The sequence below is a fragment of the Bos grunniens genome, chromosome 4 (assembly GCF_055505025.1).
Source record: "Bos grunniens cultivar Pamir isolate PY7600 chromosome 4, Bosgru_T2T1.0, whole genome shotgun sequence".
Taxonomy (NCBI): domain Eukaryota; kingdom Metazoa; phylum Chordata; class Mammalia; order Artiodactyla; family Bovidae; genus Bos; species Bos grunniens.
This window is the reverse complement of record NC_141168.1, coordinates 97,994,047-98,010,468: the sequence shown is the minus strand read 5'-3', so window position 1 is coordinate 98,010,468 and position 16,422 is coordinate 97,994,047.

Here is a 16,422-nt window from a genome sequence, read left to right as displayed (position 1 = left end):
AAAGATCAGTTCAGTTCAGTTGCTTAGTCATGTCCTACTCTTTGCGACCCCATGGACTGCAGCACGCCAGGCCTCTCTGTCCATCACCATCTCCTAGAGTTTACTCAAACTCATGTCCATTGAGTTGGTGATGACATACAGCCATCTCATCCTCTGCAGTCCCCTTCTCTTACCTTCAATCTTTCCCAGCATCAGGGTCTTTTCAAATCAGTCAGTTCTTCGTATCAGGTGGCCAAAGTATCGGAATTTCAACTTCAACATCAGTCCTTCCAATGAACACTCAGGACTGATTTCCTTTAGAATGGACTGGTTGGATTTCCTTGCAGTCCAAAGGACTCTCAAGTGTCTTGTCCAACACCACAGTTCAAAACATGAACTTTTCGATGCTCAGCTTTCTTTATATTCCAACTCTTACATCCATACATGACCACTGGAAAAACCATAGCCTTGACTAGACAAACCTTTGTTGGCAAAGTAATGTCTCTGCTTTTTAATATACTATCTAGGTTGGTCATAACTTTCCTTCCAAGGAGTAAGCGTCTTTTTGTTTCATGGCTACAATCACCATCCGCAGTGATTTTGGAGCCCAGAAAAATAAAGTCTGCCACTGTTTACATTGTTTCTCCATTTATTTGCCATGAAGTGATGGGACCAGATGCCATGATCTTAGTTTTCTGAATGTTGAGCTTTAAGCTAGATTTTTCACTCTCCTCTTTCACTTTCATCAAGAGGCTCTTTAGTTCCTCTTCACTCTCTGCCATAAGGGGGGTGGCATCTGCATATCTGAGGTTATTGATATTTCTCCCGGCAATCTTGATTCCAGCTTGTGCTTCCTCCAGCATGGCATTTCTCATGATGTAGTTTGCCTAAAAGTTAAATAAGCAGGGTGACAATATACAGCCTGACGTACTCCTTATCCTATTTGGAACCAGTCTGTTGTTCCATGTCCAGTTCTAACTGTTTCTTCCTGACCTGCATACAGATTTTTTTAGAGGCAGGTCAGGTGGTCTGGTATTCCTCTCTTTCAGAATTTTCCACAGTTTATTGTGATCCACACAGTCAAAGGCTTTGGCATAGTCAATAAAACAGAAATAGATGTTTTTCTGGAACTCTCTTGCTTTTTTGATGATCCAGCGGATGTTGGCAATTTGATCTCTGGTCCTCTGCCTTTTCTAAAACCAGCTTGAAGATCTGGAAGTTCACAGTTCACATATTGTTGAAGCCTGGCTTGGAGAATTTTGAGCATTACTTTACTAGTGTGTGAGATGAGTGCAATTGTGCAGTAGTTTGAGCATTCTTTGGCATTGCCTTTCTTTGGGATTGGAATAAAAACTGAACTTTTTGAGTCCTGTGGCCACTGCTGAGTTTTCCAAATTTGCTGGCATATTGAGTGTAGCATTTCCAAATCATCATAGTTTAGGATTTGAAATAGCTCAACTGGAATTCCATCGCCTCCATTAGCTTTATTCGTAGTAATGCTTCCTAAGGCCCACTTGACTTCACATTCCAGGATGTCTGGCTCTAGATGAGTGATTACACCATCGTGATTATCTGAGTCATGGAGATCTTTTTTGTACAGTTCTTCTGTGTATTCTTACCACCTCTTCTTAATATCTTCTGCTTCCGTTAGGTCCATACAATTTCTGTCCTTTATTGAACCATCTTTGCAAGAAATATTCCCTTGGTATCTCTAATTTTCTTGAAGAGATCTCTAGTCTTTCCCATTCTATTGGTTTCCTCTATTTCTTTGCACTGATCACTGAGGAAGGCTTTCTTATTACTCATTGGTATTCTTTGGAACTCTGCATTCAAATGGGAATATCTTTCCTTTTCTCCTTTGCTTTTGGCTTCTCTTCTTTTCACAGCTATTTGTAAGGCCTCCTCAGACAGCCATTTTGCCTTTTTGCATTTCTTTTTCTTGGGGATGATCTTGTTCCCTGACTCCTGTACAATGTCATGAACCTCCATCCATAGATCATCAGGCACTCTGTGTATCAGATCTAGTCCCTTAAATCTATTTCTCATTTTCACTGTATAATCGTTAAGGATTTGATTTAGTTCAAACCTGAATGGTCAAGTAGTTTCCCCTACGTTCTTCAACTTAACTCTGAATCTGGCAATTAGGAGTTCATGATCTGAGCTACAGTTAGCTCCCAGTCTTGTTTTTGCTGACTGTGTAAAGCTTCTTCATCTTTGGCTGCAAAGAATATAATCAATCTGATTTCGGTGTTGGCCATCTGGTGATGTTCATTTGTAGAGTCTTCTCTTGTTTTGTTGGAAGAAGGTGTTTGCTATGACCAATGCATTCTCTTGGCAGAACTCTATTAGCCTTTGCCCTGGTTCATTCTGTACTCCAAGGGCAAATTTGCCTGTTACTCCAGATGTTTCTTGACTTCTTTCTTTTGCATTCCAGTCCCATACGATGAAAAGGACATCTGTTGGTGGTGTTAGTTATACAAGGTCTTGTAGGTCTTCATAGAACCCTTCAACTTCAGCTTCTTTAGCATTACTCGTTGAGGCATAGACTTGATTAACATGATATTAAATGGTTTGCCTTGGAAACAAACAGAGATCATTCTGTCGTTTTTGAGATTGCATCCAAGTACTGCATTTCAGACTCTTGTTGACTGTAATGGCTACTCCATTTCTTCTAGGGATTTTTGCCCACGTAGTAGATATAATGGTCATCTGAGTTATATTCACCCATTCCAGTCCATTTTAGTTCACTGATTCCTAAAATTTCTGTTTAGTCTTGCCACCTCCTGTTTGACCACTTCCAATTTACCTTGATTCATGGACCTAACATTCCAGGTTCCTATGCAATATTGCTCTTTACAGCATCGAACCTTGCTTCTATCACCAGTCCCATCCACATCCCTTCAGTATTTTGGGGGTTATTTCTCCACTGATCTCCAGTAGCATATTGAGCACCTACTGACCTGGGGAGTTCCTCTTTCAGTATCCTATCATTGTGCCTTTTCTTTTTTTTTTTCATTTTGCCTTTTCATACTGTTCATGGGTATGAACAGTATGAAAGGGTATTCAGCTCTTCCAAGATCCTCATTGGAAGAGCTGAATTATAGGCTCTGTTCCTTGCAATGATAAAAGAATTGGAAACAAATAAAAGTTCTACTATTTGGGTATGCTGACTCTTGGGATTGTAATTTTTTCTGTAAAATGGACAAAATGGGTCATGAAGAGGACCTTTATAAAGGATACTACACTTTGAAAAGCTCTACAGAAATTCTGAGATAAAATCAAAGTACGATATACTGATGTTTAACCGAAACAACCCTGTTCCGGGTTGGGAGATAATTGGAATCATGAAGTTGACACACTAGTTTGATCTCTTGAAGTGGCAGCTTAGAAGTCCACAACATGAAAAAACATAAAGGAGCTCAAAGCATGTAACAATATGTCAAATGGTGATATATACTGGTTGCTGCTGCTGCTGCTAAGTTGCTTCTGTCATGTCCGACTCTGTGCAACCCCATAGACGGCAGCCCACCAGGCTTCCCCATCCCTGGAATTCTCCAGGCAAGAACACTGGCAAGAAAAGGTTGCCATTTCCTTCTCCAATGCATGAAAGTGAAAAGGGAAAGTGAAGTCGCTCAGTCGTGTCTGACTGTAGCGGGCCCATGGACTGCAGCCTACCAGGCGCCTCCGTCCATGGGATTTCCTAGGCAAAAGTACTGGTAGCTCCCCCACAAAGTCAAATGTTGAACAACCAGAAAAGGCAAAGTCTATAATTCATCCTTGCCAGCACATAGTTTGCAAGTATATTACTTTTGCTTTTTATCTATGTCTAGGAACTTCCCAGAAGGCACAATGGTAAAGAATCCACAATGATAAAGAATCCACCTGCCAATGCAGGAGATGCAAGAGACATGGGTTTGATCCCTGGGTCAGGAAGATCCCTTGGAGAAGGAGATGGCAACTCACTCCAGTATTCCCACCTGGAAAATCCCATGGACAGAGGAACCTGGCAGAATACAGTCTGTGGGGTCACAGAGAGTTGGACATGACTGAACGCCTGAACGCACACACACACACACACACACACTGGGTAGGGAAGAGGGCTTAAATGGACACTGACAGGACTTGATTCATATTCCAGGTTGGAATTTCCATATGTATAAACTGAAGTCAATGCTTTAATACTATTAAAAGACTGGGAAACAATGGAATCAATGCTAATACTATAAAAAGACTAGGAAAAATAATATTTTACCAGTTTGACTCTCACAATTACATTTTATCAGATCAAGGCATTCAATTCTCTATCCACCTCGTGCAACAGTGGGTATAGAAGTGCATCACTCTCAATGAATTCTTCTTATTCCTTACTATCCTCAACGTGGTAGGTTAATAATACCTGACATAGTCAACTAAAACATTTATTTATTTATTTTAAATTTTATTTTATTTTTAAACTTTACAAATTGTATTAGTTTTGCCAAATATCAAAATGAATCCGCCACAGGTATACAAGTGTTCCCCATCCTGAACCCTCCTCCCTCCTCCCTCCCCATACCATACCTCTGGGTTGTCCCAGTGCCCTAGCCGCAAGCATCCAGTATAATGATAGATGATGACAAAAGATTAAAGGCTAGTCTGTGAACTTCTAGCCTTATTTTTGCAATTTAATGCCAAGAGATCTAATTATGGGTCTTCATTATCTAAGTCGTTATGCATTTGTGGTGAAATTGGGGAAGAAGGTATGAGGGCTGATGATACAGGAACTTATGTACAAGTTTTCTCTTGCATTTAAGCTCAATTTTTTTCAATGCCAATCTCAGTAGTTCCTATGCTAGAAATAAGAAAGTACATCTACTGATTTGAAACTAACTAAAAAAATTTCGAAGGATTGAAGGGATGGATTATATCTTCTCCATACCTTACCAAGTTTGGGTTGATGGTTGTAATCGTTTCATTGCCAAATGAATGTGATAGTCCTATTTCTGAGTATTTGTTCCATATGACCCTCCATAGGTAGGAATGGGATAAAAGAGGTGATTCATCTTGCTGCTAGCAATATGAATAATCAGTGTTAGAACCTATCTCAGCAGGAAAGGTTTAGATGAAAATTAATGATAAATGAAAGAAAGGGGAGATCGTAACTGAGGGAGAAGGAGTCAGTGAATGCATGTGAAAAAAGGGAAATGTTAATATATATAATTTTGGTGCCTTGAGAGAAGCTTGGAGAAAAAGAATAATAGCTCCCTTAGCTTTGACTCATATGCATTTGGAGGGAAGCACTCTGTTGAAACCTCTTCCTGGTATAAAGAACTAAGTGGTGAGATGGATGATAGCGATTCTAACATATATTCAAGAGTTGTCTATGTTGTCAAAATGAATAAAATGATATGAACTCTGACTATGACCATAGTGAAATGAAAGTGAAAGTCGCTCAGTCGTGTCCAACTCTTTTCGACCCTGTGGACTATACAGTCCATGGAATTCTCCAGGCCAGAATACTGGAATGTGTAGCTTTTCCCTTCTCCAGATGATCTTCCCAACCCAGGAATCGAACTGAGGTCAAGCAATATTAATACAGTTATGTGGTTTGATTCTCATTTTCTGGGATGTGTCTACTACCAAGAACCCATGACATGAAGCAACTTACAGGGAAGATTTACTAAGTGCAATCTGGAGAAAACAAATTCTTAATAATCATAATAATCTGAATAAACACTGTGTGACCATTAATTATGATGGCAAAAGCTTACAAAGGTGCTGAGGATTGTTCATATAAGTTTATCTGCTGCATGTCCCAACTATCATAATATTACTTATAAAAATAGCTAATACCATTTTTATGGATGGAAATATTATAAGAGCTGATAAAACATACAATAAAACTGATATTGATGCAACTGAAAAACAAAAATAAGTAACCTGATTATAAGATTAATAAAGGACCAGAATAGATATCTTCCCAAACAAGATATACAAATGGCCATTAAGTATATGAAAAGATGCTAAAATCTCAATCATTAGAGAAGTGCACATCAAAACCACAATGAGATATCACTTCCCACCTAGTAGGAAGACCATTACAACCAACAATCAACACCAAAAAGAAATGTTCATGAAGATGTGGATAAACTGGAATGGTGGCACACTATTTGCAGGAATGCAAAATGTTGCAGTTACTGTGGAAAAATTGTATGAAGGTATTAAAAATAGAACTACCACATGATCCTGCAATTCTACTTCATATATATACATACATATATATACACACACAAAAGAGTTAAAAGAAGAATATCAAAGAGATATCTGCATACTCATGTTCATTGCAGAATTATTCACAATAGCCAACAGCTAGAGGAAGCCCAAATATCCATGGACAGATGAATGAATTAAGAAAATGTGGTATATATGCATACCATGCAATATTATTCAGCCTTGAAGAATATGGAACTACTGTCACATGCTACAGTATCACTGAAATTTGAAGAAATTATGCTGAGTTAAATAAGCCAATAACCAAAGGACAATACCAAATACCACATGATTCCACTATATGAGATATCTAGAGTAGTCAAAATCATGAAAACACAAAGTAGAATGGTGGTTTCTGGGGATGGGGATGGGCAGTGCAGAGGAAATGGGTATAAAATTTTAGTTTTGTGAGATGAAAGAGTTCTGCTGCTGCTGCTGCTAAGTCTCTTCAGTCGTGTCCGACTCTGTGCGACCCCATAGACGGCAGCCCACCAGGCTCCCCCGTCCCTGGGATTCTCCAGGCAAGAACACTGGAGTGGGTTGCCATTTCCTTCTCCAATGCATGAAAGTGGAAAGTGAAAGTGAAGTTGCTCAGTCGTGTCTGACTCTTAGTGGCCCCATGGACTGCAGCCCACCAGGCTCCTCCATCCATGGGATTTTCCAGGCAAGAGTACTGGAGTGGAGTGCCATTGCCTTCTCCAGAAAGAGTTCTAGAGATCTATTATATAACAATTAAATACAGTTAATTCTACTGGACTGTATACTCTTAACAGAGGGTGAATTTTACTTTTTTTTTTTTTTTGCTACAATTAAAAATTCTTAAAAATCACTGATACTGATGTCAAATGTACTGGTAAATTAAATGAAAACCTTGCCAGGTGACTGCACCCATTGAGGAGAATTGGCCTGAAGAAGATTCAGTCATGACTACTGATAGATATTTTAGACTTACTATAGTTTTTAATCACTCAGTAGATGTGTACCATAAAGTACAGATAGTTGAAGATCAGATGCAAAGAATTGTAACATTAGTACAAAAATACAAGGAATTTGTGCTAATGTTTTTGAATGATTAAATCCAAATCTGTTTAAACCCATACTGGCTATTACAAAAGTACAAAATGTAATCTTTGGACATCTTAATTGTCTATTTGATATGCAGTGTTGTCAGACAAGTGAACAGTTACTGACTAATGGAATGGCTATCACTCCTGAATCTATTATTGATATTTCACCATAATATGTGTACATGTGAGCCCAAATTGTATCTTCTGTTTCTTAATGCTAGTAATTTTTGTGAAATGACATATACACAGGAGAATAATTGTCATTTCTGGCCTGTCTTCCTATTCTAAAGAGACTTTTACGCTTTATTTCTATTCTTCTTTTAAAGAACAGTATATGCTGGTAGATGTTTTTCAAGTTTGTTAGATTTTAAGGAATATAGGGGGAAAGTCAATTCCTTCATTCATACAAAATGATTAAGACTAGTATGATAGTTATTTTAAAATCTGATACTTCTTACACTTATTATATAATTTTTATGGTATCAACTGTAGAAGTACAATATTCGATTATTATTGTCTCTTCTACAGTTTCACAGAAGGACTTGTCTGTTCACTTATCTTAATGGTTTTGAGACCTAAATCCTAAGTTAGAATAACTAGTACTATATTGGATAATGAATATTGACGATAACATTTTTTAAATGTTTTTTGGTGAGATGCTTATTGAGCACAGTGGGGATTTTCAGAATAGTTTTGAGGAAGAAAAGAACTGTTAAATAAAAAGTGCTGTAAATATTTCTACCAGTTATCCTACCATATACATAATTATTTAACTAGTTTTAAGGAAACACATACACATAGATTTCCAGAATTGAAATTACAGATAGTTACTCTAGTCATTCACAACTTTTTTTCTCAAAAATGACACATTTTATAAATGTCTCTGCAAATTATTAATTTAAATGGTGTTATAAATTTAGGGCTTTCCTGTATTTCTATTTTTGTGTAATTTGTTCAGTTCTGTAGTTGGTCTATTTGAATAAGTGCAAAACTTAAAGTCAGGAGAAACTACCCTAATTCCCATGAAAGTGAAAGTGAAGTTGCTCAGTCGTGTCCGACTCTTTGCAATTCCATGGACTGTAGTCTACCAGGCTTCTCTGTCTGTGGGATTTTCCAGGCAAGAGTACTGGAGTGGGTTGCCATTTCCTTCTCCAGGGGATCTTCCTGACCCAGGGATTGAACCCAGGTATCCTGCATTGCAGGCAGATGCTTTACCCTCTGAGCCACCAGGGAAGCCATAATTCTCATGAATTAGCTGTCAATTGGCATCTGGGAAAGGGCATCATCTTAGGTTTTGTTTTTTAGTCTCCAAAGTGAGGCATTGATAATACCATTGATTAATTTCTTTTTTTTTTTAAGGTCCTAGGAAAGGTTTTTCAGATGAAATCTTACAAGGAAACTTAAAACGCAAAACAGGTGAGTCAACCTTCCCTGATCATAATGGGAAGGCCTAGAGGAACCCTACTTACTTCTATTATCCATATTCGCCAACCCTTGTTTCCATTGAATCCCCACCCAAAGGGACTCCTTGAAATTACCAGAAATCCACTTAGCTCAATTTGAAAACCTGCGGATTCAACTATTTTCAATTTCATTTATTGACTTAAAATCTCAGGTACAAAAACCTAATTTACATGTAAATGTTTAATATAAAATCAGCCTAAAATTTTAGCAAATTTCTAATTATTTAAGGAAATTAAACAAGATGTTACTTATAATTTGTCCCTGCAAGATTCCAGGACAAAATAACATGAAAATACAGCAATGTGGTATTTTATATTTCTGTAGCAAGGGATTCAGAGTTTGAGTTACATTGTCCTGTTGCTGCTGCTGCTAAGTCACTTCAGTCATGTCCGACTCTGTGTGACCCCATAGAAGGCAGCCCACCTAGAACCTCATAAATTAGATTCCATTTTTTTGTGAGACAGCCAGGAGAAAGTGTGAGATTCCTAAACTGCGTTTAATTCAAGTCAAAACAAGACTAGATACTCAAAAGAAGTATGTATTCTTATTAAATTCAGAACTCATGTTAAGAACCCAAGTTTCATCAAAGCACAGAAATTTTAAATAATTGTTTGAAGGACGTTGGTACTTATTTATGTCATTGGCAGTTTAGCAACATGGAGTGAAAAAGAAACACTTAGCCCAAGAAAAGTAAAACAAATGTATAGGTAAAATAAGGCACAGGCATGCATTGGGTGACCATGTCATGAGTATTCTGATGTTAAGTTTTCATTTCCTTCATTAGACCCAGGTGGTATAATTTAGGAGCTGGCAGACTACAGTCCTTAGGGTTGCAAAGAGTCGGACACGACAGAAGCAACTTAGCACAGAAAAATACAGCACAGGAAAAAGGCAAAAACAAGATGCTCACAAACTAACAGACTTCCAGTGATGAAAATGTGACTGTTAATTGCAAAGTTTTATTTCCAGATGTTCAGATAGCTGAGTGCTTTTCAAACAGCACAAAAAGCTTGACAGAATAGGTCCAAAAAGTAAAGGAAGATAAGAGATTAAAAACAAGGACAACATAAAACTACTGAAGTTTGAGATATATGAACCCACCATAAAGGAGTGGATATTCAAAACATCTTGGTGAGAGGAACATCTGGAAGATACATAGAAGATGCACTAGAAACCAGAACAACCAGTTTAAGCTCACTTTATGAAAGCTAAAGCTCATCCTAATTTATTTACCTTGAATAGTAAGGGATATAATATACTTCTTTTTCTAGGCCATGAGTTGTGAACATCAAGAATTCAACAGGACGAAAATCAATATGTTGGTTTCTTGTTTAAATAAGAAAAATGATTCTCAGCAAAATTGACATGATTCTTTTTTTAAAAAAGTGCTCCTATAGTTCATCATTTTTTCAAGAAGAAACAATTCCTCCAATGCAGAACACTGTTATATCTTTATTTAAGGACAGTTGCAAATTTCTGTGGATATATATGTCCTATAAAATCAGATTTACATATGTATCAATATTCTTCAGCAAAGACCATTGAAAAGCTTAATTTCTTCTGGAGTAAATTTGTGAACTTATTAAAACGAGTGGCTTTCGGAGCAGTGTGAAAAGTGAAAATGTTAGTCAATCAGTCCTGTCTGACTCTCTGGGACCCATGACTGTAGCCCACCAGGCTCCTCTGTCCACGGAATTCTCCAGACAAAAATACTGAAACGGGTTGCCATTCCTCTCTCCAGGGGATCTTCCCAACCCAGGGATTGAACCCAGGTCTTCTCCATTGCAGGCAGATTCTTTTCCATCTGAGCTACCAGGGATTCCCTGGAGCAGTGTAACAGGGTAATTTTCATCAGTTGAACTCTAAACACTGTTGATCATACATCAACATTTGCAAAACAGTTAAAATATGTACACCTAGTACATGGGTATTAATTTTGGTAATAAATAATAACCTGTACTTTAGTTCTAGCATTCAAACTCCATTATAAAATATATGTAAAATATTTTTAATATATATTTTAAAGGACTAAATGGCTTCTGTGTTACGTGCTATATATTGTGGTATGCCATTAGATTAGTTGTTATTCTACTACAACAACTAAAACTAAAAAAAGGATAACATAAATAAAATTAATTTTCAGAACATCAGAGTACTCTGCATTAGCAAACCTAAGTGAAACCAAATTCCCAAAATGAAATGAAAGCCCTCCTGCAGAGCTCCGGATCTCTAGTTGTTTCCTTTTTTGGGAGTATTTACCAAATATGAGCTGAGATTAGTTTAGTTTAGGAAGAGGGTCCCTGAGGAGGGAAAGGGAAACCAGCAGAGCTTTAACCAACTGTACATCCTTAAATTACGGATTGTTATTTGAGGATTCTCAAATGCGTGGCTACCTTTCATCCTGGGATATTTGCTGACTTCTATGGCTGTGTGGAAGGCTGGGTTAGAAGGATTCTAAAGCAGAGTGAAATATTCTGTAGTTTTGTGGTACTTAAGAGAAAGTTTTCCTAGAGGGACTGCTTCGAATTCATAGTCATCATTGTCTTTATATATATATATACATCATATTTTGAACCTCAATAAAGTAGAAGTTTATAAAGCTTATCTCAAAACCAAATAATCAGAGATCAGATCAGTCGCTCAGTCGTATTCGACTCTTTGCGACCCCATGAATCGCAGCACGCCAGGCCTCCCAGTTGGTCCATAACCAACTCCCGGCGTTCACTCAGACTCACGTCCATCGAGTCAGTGATGCCATCCAGCCATCTCATCCTCTGTCGTCCCCTTCTCCTCCTGCCCCCAATCCCTCCCAGCATCAGAGTCTTTTCCAATGAGTCAACTCTTCGCATGAGGTGGCGAGAGTACTGGAGTTTCAGCTTTAGCATTATTTCTTCCAAAGAAATCCCAGGGCTGATCTTCAGAATGGACTGGTTGGATCTCCTTGCAGTCCAAGGGACTCTCAAGAGTCTTCTCCGACACCACAGTTCAAAGGCATCAATTCTTCGGTGCTCAGCCTTCTTCACAGTCCAACTCTCACATCCATACATGACCACAGGAAAAACCATAGCCTTGACTAGACGGACCTTTGTTGGCAAAGTAATGTCTCTGCTTTTGAATATGCTATCTAGGTTGGTCATAACTTTCCTTCCAAGGAGTAAGCGTCTTTTAATTTCATGGCTGTAATCACCATCTGTAGTGATTTTGGAGCCCAGAAAAATAAAGTCTGACACTGTTTCCACTGTTTCCCCATCTATTTCCCATGAAGTGGTGGGACCAGATGCCATGATCTTCGTTTTCTGAATGTTGAGCTTTAAGCCAACTTTTTCACTCTCCACTTTCACTTTCATCAAGAGGCTTTTGAGTTCCTCTTCACTTTCTGCCATAAGGGTGGTGTCATCTGCATATCTGAGGTTATTGATATTTCTCCCGGCAATCTTGATTCCAGCTTGAGTTTCTTCCAGTCCAGCGTTTCTCATGATGTACTCTGCATATAAGTTAAATAAACAGGGTGACAATATACAGCCTTGACGAACTCCTTTTCCTATTTGGAACCAGTCTGTTGTTCCATGTCCAGTTCTAACTGTTGCTTCCTGACCTGCATACAAATTTCTCAAGAGGCAGATCAGGTGTTCTGGTATTCCCATCTCTTTCAGAATTTTCCACAGTTGATTGTGATCCACACAGTCAAAGGCTTTGGCATAGGCAATAAAGCAGAAATAGATGTTTTTCTGGAACTCTCTTGCTTTTTCCGTGATCCAACAGATGTTGGCAATTTGGTGTCTGGTTCCTCTGCCTTTTCTAAAACCAGCTTGAACATCAGGAAGTTCACGGTTCACATATTGCTGAAGCCTGGCTTGGAGAATTTTGAGCATTATTTTACTAGCGTGTGAGATGAGTGCAATTATGCGGTAGTTTAAGCATTCTTTGGCATTGCCTTTCTTTGGGATTGGAATGAAAACTGACCTTTTCCAGTCCTGTGGCCACTGCTGAGTTTTCCAAATTTGCTGGCATATTGAGTGCAGCACTTTCACAGCATCATCTTCCAGGATTTGGAATAGCTCAACTGGAATTCCATCATCTCCACTAGGTTTGTTCATAGTGATGCTTTCTAAGGCCCACTTGACTTTACATTCCAGGATGTCTGGCTCTAGGTCAGTGATCACACCATCGTGATTATCTGGGTCATGAAGATCTTTTTTGTACAGTTCTTCTGTGTATTCTTGCCATCTCTTCTTAATATCTTCTGCTTCTGTTAGGTCCATACCATTTCTGTCCTTCATCGAGCTCATCTTTGCATAAAGTGTTCCTTTGGTATCTCTGATTTTCTTGAAAAGATCCCTAGTCTTTCCCATTCTGTTGTTGTTGGAAATGGCACAACAACACAGAATGTGGTCCACTGGAGAAGGAAATGGGAAACCACTTCAGTATTCTTGCCTTGAGAACCCCATGAACAGTATGAAAAGGCAAAATGATAGGATACTGAAAGAGGAACTCCCCAGGTCAGTAGGTACCCAATATGCTACTGGAGATCGGTGGAGAAATAACTCCAGAAAGAATGAAGGAATGGAGCCAAAGGAAAAATAATACCCAGCTGTGGATGTGACTGGTGATAGAAGCAAGATCCGATGCTGTAAAGAGCAATATTGCATAGGAACCTGGAATGTCAGGTCCATGAATCGATGCAAATTGGAAGTGGTCAAACAGGAGATGGCAAGAGTGAATGTTGACATTCTAGGAATCAGCGAACTGAAATGGACTGGAATGGATGAATTTAACTCAGATGACCATTATATCTACTACTGCGGGCAGGAATCCCTCAGAAGAAATGGAGTGGCCATCATGGTCAACAAAAGAGTCCGAAATGCAGTACTTGGATGCAATCTCAAAAACGACAGAATAATCTCTGTTCGTGTCCAAGGCAAACCATTCAATATCACAGTAATCCAAGTCTATGCCCCAACCAGTAACGCTGAAGAAGCTGAAGTTGAACGGTTCTATGAAGACCTACAAGACCTTTTAGAACTAACACCCAAAAAAGATGTCCTTTTCATTATAGGGGACTGGAATGCAAAAGTAGGAAGTCAAGAAACACTTGGAGTAACAGGCAAATTTGGCCTTGGAATATGCAATGAAGCAGGGCAAAGACTAATAGAGTTTTGCCAAGAAAATGCACTGGTCATAACAAACACCCTCTTCCAACAACACAAGAGAAGACTCTATACATGGACATCACCAGATGGTCAACACTGAAATCAGATTGATTATATTCTTTGCAGCCAAAGATGGAGAAGCTCTATATAGTCAGCAAAAACAAGACCAGGAGCTGACTGTGGCTCAGATCATGAACTCCTTATTGCCAAATTCAGACTTAAATTGAAGAAAGTAGGGAAAACCACTAGACCATTCAGGTATGACCTAAATCAAATCCCTTATGATTATACAGTGGAAGTGAGAAATAGATTTAAGGGACTAGATCTGATGGATAGAGTGCCTGATGAACTATGGAATGAGGTTCGTGACATTGTACAGGAGACAGGGATCAAGACCATTCCCATAGAAAAGAAATGCAAAAAAGCAAAATGGCTGTCTGGGGAGGCCTTACAAATAGCTGTGAAAAGAAGAGAAGCGAAAAGTAAAGGAGAAAAGGAAAGATATAAACCTCTGAATGCAGAGTTCCAAAGAATGGCAAGAAGAGATAAGAAAGCCTTCTTCAGCGATCAATGCAAACCTAATAATGGTAGAAATTAATCCCTCCCAGTGTCTCAGAACCAAAGAAGAGATCTGCCAGGCTCTCAATCAAAACCCACATGACGGATAGACTAAAGCTCAAACTCATCCAGACACACTCTTTCTTTTTCTTTCAGCACTAGGTAATTTCTCCATTCCTTTCTTGCTTGCATGGTTTCTGAAGAGAGATGTATGACGTTAATTTTTAACTTATGTCTGTATAAATCAAAATTTTTTGTTTGACTTTGGTTTCTGCAGTTTGAACATGATATGTCTAGGTGTGAATTATTTGTTTTTTTCTTGTTTGATAAAATATAAGTTTCTTCTTGTCTGGAGAATCCCATGAACAGAGGAGTCTGGTGGGCTACAGTCCATGGGGTTGCAAAGAGTCGAACATGATTGAGCGTCTAACACTAGCATTTTCAAGCTCACAATAGATTTTCTGGCTCCAAGTCACCCTTTGAGGAACTGCCTCATTTTGTACTGTTTTGCGTAAAAATAAAGACTATTATTTTAGACAAAAAAGGAAAAAGATAAGCTTCTTTAAGCTTCTTGGATCTGTCATTTGGTGTCTGTGATTAAGTTTGAAAGATTTTTAGCCCCTATTATTTCAAATATTTTATCTGTTTTTTTTCTCTTTTTCTGTTATGCTTATTATGCTTGTGTTACATCTATTGTAGTTTTCTCACGGTTTTTGGATCTTCTATTTTGTTGGTTTTGTTGTTCTTTTTGCCTCTTTGCTTTTCAGTTAAACATATTTATTGACATATCTTCAAGCTCACTGATGCATCCCTCTGCTGTGTTCAGTCTACTAATCAAGCCAAAAGCATTCTTCATTTCTGTTAAAGTGATTTTGATTTCTAGCATTCCATTTTGATTCTTCCTTAGTGTATCTATTTCTCTGCTTCTATTACCCATTTGGTTTTGCACATTGTCAATTATTTTTTCCACTAGAACCTTTCACATATTAATACTAGCTGTTTTAAATTCCCAGCCTGATAAGTGCAAAATCTCTGACACGTCTGCATCAGGTTCTAATGCTTGCTTTGTCTCTCCAGAATGGGTTTTCTCTAACTTTAAGCATGCCTTGCAATTTTCTTGTTTAAAGCCAGACAAGGTGTATCAGGTAATAGGAACTGAGATAAATTGGCCTTTACTATGAGGTTTTATGTTTATCTTCTAGTGTTCTTGTTGTTACCTTTGGGCTACCATAGAAATTTTTCTTAGAGTTGAGGTCTTTCACCTCTATCAGTTATAATCCACTGGTGTTTTATTAAGCTATGTTGAAGTGTTGGAAGTTATTGGGGAGGTGAAGCAGTCTATGCTTTGCTTAAATCTCAGGTTTTATTTTATTTTTAAGAGAGTCTTTAATTTCTGTTATGTGACTTTTTGGAGAGTCTCTTAGACTTTTATTTTCCTCCTCTTATGTAGACAGGGAGGCTAGCTTGGCTGGAGTTGTCTAACAGTCCTTGTCTTAGGCTAGATAAGGCTCTGCCAAGGTAGCTTACCCTGAGAATACAACTACAATATGAAGACCTGAATACTGAGCTGAATGCTCGAGTTGTGTTTTTGAAATGGTCACTTTCATCTTTCTGCCATTCCAGAGCACAAGGAGGCTTTTCTCTGATCTTTATCATGAGAATCTGGAGAGGATCCTGAAGGTTAAACTCATAAAAATGTGAACAACCCAAGACTGTATCCATTAAAAATATATTAATTTTTTCATACTTAATAATGATTATAGAGTGAAACTATCCATTATAGAACTGAAACCAACATGTTTGGAATAAAATATCAAAATCCTCTTTTGACACCCACCAACTGCCATCTTCTCCTCACAAGTAACTACTTTGATGCACCTTAGATTTCGAGGAAGGCCATCATGTATTCTGCAAACATGTTTTTCTCTTTCTAACGTTTATACCACTTCTATTAG